Consider the following 8,438-nt stretch of genomic DNA (forward strand, 5'->3'; position numbering starts at 1 on the left):
ATTCAAACCCCCTGAAGCTTTATAGGAGCCACAGCACTAATAATTGCCCATGGACTAACATCTTCAATATTATTCTGTTTAGCAAATACCAATTATGAACGAATTCATAGTCGAACTATAACACTAGCTCGAGGTTTACAGTCCATCCTTCCTCTTATAACTACATGATGAATCCTAGCTACTTTAACCAATCTAGCCCTTCCCCCTTCCATTAACCTAATCGGAGAATTATTTATTATCATAGCATCATTTACCTGATCAAATGTTACAATTATCTTAACTGGCCTAAATATACTAATCACAGCCCTTTACTCACTGTATATACTAATTATAACACAACGAGGAAAACTTACATATCATACATTAAATATTAACCCTTCTTTCACACGAGAAAATACACTTATATTCCTCCATCTTTTTCCACTTGCTGTTTTATCTACCAACCCTACCATTATTCTAGGCCACCTATACTGTAAATATAGTTTAAACAAAACTTTAGATTGTGAATCTAACAATAGAGAATCATAACCTCTTATTTACCAAGAAAGTATGCAAGAACTGCTAATTCATGCCTCCGTGATTACACCCACGGCTTTCTCAACTTTTATAGGATAACAGTAATCCGTTGGTCTTAGGAACCAAAAATTTGGTGCAACTCCAAATAAAAGTAATTAACATATTTTCCTCACTCATCCTTACATCACTTGCTACTCTCTCATTCCCCATCCTCCTTACTATAACTGACCACTATAAGCACAACAACTACCCAAACTACGTAAAAATTTCTATTATTTGCGCATTATCACTTTGTATAATACCAACGCTAATATTTATCAACTCAAACTATGAACTTATCATCTCAAACTGACACTGAATTACCATTCAAACGTTCACCTTCTCCATAAGTTTCAAGCTAGATTACTTTTCCTTACTATTCATACCCGTAGCTTTATTCGTTACATGATCCATTATAGAATTCTCAATATGATATATACATTCTGACCCCTCTATTAACCGCTTCTTCAAATATCTCCTCTTATTCCTTATTACTATAATAATCCTAGTTACATCTAACAACTTATTTCAACTGTTTATTGGTTGAGAAGGAGTAGGCATTATATCTTTCTTATTAATTGGCTGATGGTATGGTCGCACAGACGCCAATACAGCAGCCCTCCAAGCTATTCTATATAACCGAATTGGAGATATTGGATTCGTTTTAGCTATAGCATGATTCTTACTTAACTCAAACTCGTGAGAACTTCAACAACTCTTTATAACTGATGTATCCTTATTTCCTTTACTAGGACTACTTCTAGCTGCTACAGGAAAATCCGCCCAATTCGGTCTTCACCCCTGATTACCCTCTGCTATAGAAGGCCCAACCCCTGTGTCAGCCCTACTCCACTCCAGTACAATAGTAGTAGCAGGAGTTTTCCTCCTCATCCGCTTCCACCCACTAACAGAACATAACAAGACTATTCAAACACTTACTCTATGCTTAGGAGCCATTACCACTCTATTCACTGCTATCTGTGCACTAACCCAAAATGATATTAAAAAAATCATCGCATTTTCCACCTCGAGCCAGTTGGGGTTAATAATAGTAACTATTGGTATTAACCAACCCTACTTAGCATTTCTTCATATCTGCACACACGCATTCTTTAAGGCTATACTATTTATATGTTCAGGATCAATTATTCACAATTTAAATGATGAACAAGACATTCGAAAAATAGGAGGACTATTTAAAGCCCTTCCATTCACCTCATCATCACTTATCATTGGTAGCCTAGCACTAACAGGAACTCCTTTTTTAACCGGGTTTTACTCTAAAGACCTAATCATCGAATCCATAAACACGTCATATACCAACGCCTGAGCCCTTACTATTACTCTCCTTGCCACTTCCCTAACCGCTGTCTACAGCACACGAATCATCTTTTATGCTCTAATAGGACAACCTCGATTCTTCGTATTAACTTCTATCAATGAAAATCATCCTCAATTACTTAATTCAATTAAACGCCTGCTCATTGGCAGTATCATCGCAGGATTTATCCTTTCATTTAATATCCCGCCCACAGGCGTCCCAGTCCTAACCATACCCATCTACTTAAAACTTACAGCACTACTAGTAACCATTTTAGGATTTGTAATCGCCATAGAACTAAACTCAATAACCCTTTATCTTAAAACTAAAATATACTCAAATTTATCAAACTTTTCAACCTTACTAGGCTATTTTCCCACTATTATCCACCGATTTAATCCTCACCTCAATCTCACTATAGACCAAAAGCTCTCATCAACCCTATTAGACCTAATCTGATTAGAAAAAATCATCCCTAAATCTACTACCAATTTCCACTCAAAAGCCTCCACCACAACCTCTAACCAAAAAGGCCTCATCAAACTATACTTTATATCATTTCTAGCCTCAACACTCCTGGCAATCGTGACCGTATTCTACTTCCACGTGTAACTTCAATAACAATAAAAACACTAACAAACAATGATCAGCCAGCCACAACCATCAACCAACTCCCATAACTATACATAGCCGCTACCCCTATTGAATCCTCACGAATTAACCCTAATTCATCTCCCTCAAACATTATTCAATTCTCTGAACCCTCAAACTCAGTCACAACTTCTAATTCATTATATAAGACTATAAATACAACAATCATAAACTCTATCAAAAATCCTAATAATAAAGCCCCCCAAATTATTACATTCGACCCTCATGTCTCCGGATACTCCTCCGTTGCTATAGCCGTGGTATAACCAAACACCACTAGTATACCTCCTAAATAAATTAAAAACACCATTAAACCTAAAAAAGACCCTCCAAAATACAGTACAACCCCACACCCAATCCCCCCACTAATAATTAACCCCAAGCCCCCATAAATAGGAGAAGGCTTTGAAGAAAACCCCACAAAGCCCAAAACAAAAAACACACTCAATAAATACGTAATATATGTCATTATTTCTACATGGAATCTAACCATGACTAATGACATGAAAAATCATCGTTGTTATTCAACTATAAAAACGCTAATGACAAACATCCGCAAAACCCACCCCTTAATTAAAATTATTAACCACTCTTTTATTGATTTACCCGCACCTTCTAACATTTCCACATGATGAAACTTTGGATCCCTATTAGGCCTTTGCTTAGCCATTCAAATCCTCACCGGCTTATTTCTAGCAATACACTACACATCCGACACCATAACAGCCTTTTCATCAGTCACTCACATCTGCCGAGACGTAAATTACGGCTGACTTATCCGCTATATACACGCTAACGGTGCATCAATATTCTTTATCTGCCTTTTCCTCCACGTAGGACGAGGGTTGTACTACGGCTCATACTCCTACTTCGAAACATGAAACATCGGAGTAATTCTCTTATTTATAGTGATAGCTACAGCATTCATAGGCTATGTACTCCCCTGAGGCCAAATATCATTCTGAGGGGCTACCGTAATTACTAATCTTTTATCCGCTATCCCTTACATCGGCACAACCCTAGTAGAATGAATCTGAGGTGGTTTCTCAGTAGATAAAGCTACTCTAACACGATTCTTCGCATTCCATTTTATTCTCCCATTCATCATCACAGCCCTAGTTATAGTCCATCTCCTTTTTCTCCACGAATCTGGATCAAACAATCCCTCAGGCCTCACATCTGACTCAGACAAAATTCCATTTCATCCCTACTACACCATTAAAGACATCCTCGGAGCCCTTCTCCTTATTATGGTTTTAATAACCTTAGTTCTATTTTCGCCAGATCTTCTAGGAGACCCCGACAATTATACACCCGCGAATCCCCTAAGTACCCCACCCCATATTAAACCAGAATGATACTTTTTATTTGCCTACGCTATCCTCCGATCCATCCCTAATAAACTAGGAGGTGTATTAGCCCTAGTTTTCTCAATTCTTATCCTAATACTCTTTCCACTACTTCACCTAGCCAAACAGCGAAGCATAATATTCCGACCACTAAGCCAATGTATATTTTGAATTCTAGTAGCAGACCTATTTACATTAACCTGAATTGGAGGACAACCTGTTGAATACCCATTTACTATCATTGGCCAACTAGCATCAATTCTATACTTCACCATTATCCTATTAATCCTACCAACCGTCAGCCTGATCGAAAACAAACTCCTCAAATGAAGAGCCCTAATAGTATATATATATATTACCTTGGTCTTGTAAACCAAAAATGAAGTAATAAACTTCTTAGAGCAGTACCTATCAGGGAAGAAAATAGACCTTTCCACCTTCAACTCCCAAAGCTGATATTTCTTACTTAAACTATTCCCTGTACTCGACCAATTACTTAAATTTTGACTTCTATCTCACTATTAACTTTTATTTAACGATTTGCCCTCCTATGTAAACCGTGCATTTAATGCTTTACCCCATTATGACATTACTAATCCATGTACATAGGACATTATATGTTTAATCAACATTAATAGCACTCTCACCATGCATATCAAGCACGTTCATAATACTCACATAGTACATAACACAATACATTATCCCTTCACATCAAATCCTCCCCAGCACGACTATAGTCACCCCAACGTAAATGTAACCAGTACATGGCACATTAATATCACTAGCGGTACATACCACATATAGTCATAAATCTTTCTCGGTCCAAATGACTATCCCCTTCCAACTTTGGTCTCATAATCTACCACCCTCCGTGAAACCATCTACTCGCCCACTCCGTGTCCCTCTTCTTGCTCTGATCCCATATTAACTTGGGGGTAGCTAACTATGAACTTTATCTGGCATCTGGTTCCTACCTCAGGGCCATAAACCGCATAATCGCCCACTCGTTCCTCTTAAATAAGACATCACGATGGATTAGTTCCATTCTAGCCCGTGACCCAACATAACTGCACTGTCATGCCTTTAGTGGTTTTATTTTTTGGGGGATGCAGGGACTCACCATTGGCCGTCAGAGGCCTCGTTCCATTCAACTCAATTGTAGCTGGACTTATTAGTCAATATTCTCGCTTTACATACCTACTATCTGCCGTAGTCGGGCTTAATGCTCGATAGACAAAAAAAGAGTCAAAACAGAAATCTCATAGTAGATCTAAATTAAGACAAACGTTTAAACAATTATCTTTCTCCAAACCTATTTTCAACCTTCTTATCTGCTTAAAATTTTATTAACTCTTTCCCCAGTAGATTGAAACCCAAAATAAATTTTAATCAAATTACTATAAGCAATTATACTACCTTTACACAATAATACTTACATATTACTCTACTCACCTAAACTCTATATAAGCACACCTCTTAAAAATTCATATGTTAATGTAGCTTATTCAAAAGCAAAGCACTGAAAATGCTTAGATGGGTATTCTATACCCCATAAACATACAGGTTTGGTCCTGGCCTTTTTATTAACTCCTAGCTAACTTATACATGCAAGTATCCCCGTTCCAGTGAGAATGCCCTCTATATCTATTAACTGATCAAAAGGTGCAGGCATCAAGTTCACTTATCCTAGTGGCTCATAACGCCTTGCTCCACCACACCCCCACGGGACACAGCAGTAATTAAAATTAAGCCTATAAACGAAAGTTTGACTAAGTTAAGCTAAATCTAGGGTTGGTAAATTTCGTGCCAGCCACCGCGGTCATACGATTAACCCCTGTTAATAAAATACGGCGTAAAGCGTGATTAAGAGATAAATTAAATAAGATTAAAATATTATTAAACTGTAAAAAGTCCTGATAATAGTGAAAATCAAATGCGAAAGTAATCTTAAATCGTCTGAATTCACGATAGCTAAGGCCCAAACTGGGATTAGATACCCCACTATGCTTAGCCCTAAACATAAACATTTAACAAACAAGAATGTTCGCCAGAGTACTACTAGCAACAGCCTAAAACTCAAAGGACTTGGCGGTGCTTTATATCCCTCTAGAGGAGCCTGTTCTATAATCGATAAACCCCGATACACCTCACCACCTTTAGCAAATATCAGCCTATATACCGCCATCTGCAGCAAACCCTAAAAAGGTCTAACAGTAAGCAAGAAAATTTTACATTAATACGTTAGGTCAAGGTGTAGCCTATAAGGTGGAAAGCAATGGGCTACATTTTCTATTATCTTAGAAAAATTTTCACGATAGCTTTTATGAAACTCAAAGCACAAGGCGGATTTAGTAGTAAGTTAAGAATAGAGAGCTTAACTGAATAGGGCAATAAAGCACGCACACACCGCCCGTCACCCTCTTCAAATATATTTTCACACTACATGATAAATAATTTACTTAACCAAATATGTAAGAAGAGGCAAGTCGTAACAAGGTAAACATACTGGAAAGTGTGTTTGGAAAAACCAAAATGTAGCTTAATAACCTAAAGCACCCGGCTTACACCCGAGAGATTTCACTCACTATGAACATTTTGAACTAATACTAGCCCAACCTTTTCCCACCTCCAATTACAATTCACCCAATAAATAAAACATTTGCCCCAATAAAGTATAGGAGATAGAAATTTATACTAGGAGCTATAGAGAAAGTACCGTAAGGGAAAGATGAAAGAATAAATTTATAGTATTAAAAAGCAAAGATTAACTCTTTTACCTTTTGCATAATGATTTAACCAGAAAATACTTGACAAAAAGAATTTAAGCCAAACACCCCGAAACCAGACGAGCTACTTATGAGCAGCTTACAAGAGCTCATCCGTCTATGTAGCAAAATAGTGGAATGACTCATAAGTAGAGGTGAAAAGCCTACCGAGCCTGGTTATAGCTGGTTGTCCAGATTAGAATTTTAGTTCTACTTTAAATTAACCTAAAGCACAAATAAGCCAAATGTAAATTTAAATGTTATTCTAAAGAGGGACAGCTCTTTAGAGTCAAAGGATAAACCTTAATTAGAGAGTAAACCTACCAACCTCCATAGTTGGCCTAAAAGCAGCCATCAATTAAAAAAGCATTAAAGCTTAACCTAATTACCAAAACTTAATACCTGACTCCTTTAATAACCTCCTAAACCAACACTGGACTAATCTATTTTTCTAATAGAAGCAATTATGTTAAAATAAGTAACAAGAAATTATTCTCCCTGCATAAGCTTATATCAGACCGAATAAATCACTGATAGTTAACAACTTCATAACACTAAATAAATCATAAAACCATTATCAATAACACTGTTAACCCAACACTGGTATGCATAAGGGAAAGATTAAAAAAAGTAAAAGGAACTCGGCAAACGCTAACCTCGCCTGTTTACCAAAAACATCACCTCTAGCATAAATAGTATTAGAGGCACTGCCTGCCCAGTGACATACGTTTAACGGCCGTGGTATCCTGACCGTGCAAAGGTAGCACAATCACTTGTTCTTTAAATAAGGACTAGTATGAATGGCTCAACGAGGGTTTAACTGTCTCTTACTTTTGATCAGTGAAATTGACCTCCCCGTGAAGAGGCGGGGATTTTTTAATAAGACGAGAAGACCCTATGGAGCTTAAATTTAACAGTCTCACAATCCTAACAATATCTAAGGAATTAAAATCATTGCTCATAGACTAAAGATTTTGGTTGGGGTGACCTCGGAGTACAAACTAGCCTCCGAATGATAATAATCTAGACATAACATGTCCAAATTACAACTCATTAATTGACCCAAATTATTGATCAACGGAACAAGTTACCCTAGGGATAACAGCGCAATCCTACTCAAGAGTTCATATCGACAGTTAGGGTTTACGACCTCGATGTTGGATCAGGACATCCAAATGGTGTAACCGCTATTAATGGTTCGTTTGTTCAACGATTAAAGTCCTACGTGATCTGAGTTCAGACCGGAGAAATCCAGGTCGGTTTCTATCTATTATTATATTTCTCCCAGTACGAAAGGACAAGAGAAATAAGGCCAATTATATATCTACGCCTTAATTTAATGAATGAAATAATCTTAATTTAATTAAATATTAAAAACAACCCGCCCTAGAGTAGGGCTTGTTAAGATGGCAGAGCCTGGTAATTGCGTAAGACTTAAAACTTTATTCCAGAGGTTCAACTCCTCTTCTTAACACTAATGTTTATAATAAACTTCCTACTTCTGATTATTCCAATCTTAGTAGCCATAGCCTTCCTTACCCTAATCGAACGAAAAATATTAGGGTACATGCAACTCCGCAAGGGTCCTAACGTTGTTGGGCCTTACGGTTTACTCCAACCGTTTGCTGACGCAATAAAACTATTCATTAAAGAACCCATAAAACCCTTAACATCATCAATTATATTATTTATTATTGCCCCTACCCTCGCTCTAACACTAGCATTAACCATATGAATCCCCCTACCTATACCCCAACCCCTCATTAACATAAATATAGGAATCCTATTTATCCTAGC

At 37.2% G+C, this 8,438-nt stretch overlaps 1 non-coding gene across 1 annotated transcript; it reads left to right on the forward strand.

Annotated features, from left to right (window-relative positions):
• Positions 1-5,434: 5,434 nt before the first annotated feature.
• LOC143640635 (18S ribosomal RNA) lies at positions 5,435-6,405 on the forward strand. The gene has a single exon (XR_013155048.1). It is a non-coding gene; the product is annotated as an 18S ribosomal RNA (ribosomal RNA).
• Positions 6,406-8,438: the final 2,033 nt, after the last annotated feature.

The sequence above is a fragment of the Callospermophilus lateralis genome, unplaced genomic scaffold, assembly GCF_048772815.1.
Source record: "Callospermophilus lateralis isolate mCalLat2 unplaced genomic scaffold, mCalLat2.hap1 Scaffold_397, whole genome shotgun sequence".
NCBI lineage: Eukaryota > Metazoa > Chordata > Mammalia > Rodentia > Sciuridae > Callospermophilus > Callospermophilus lateralis.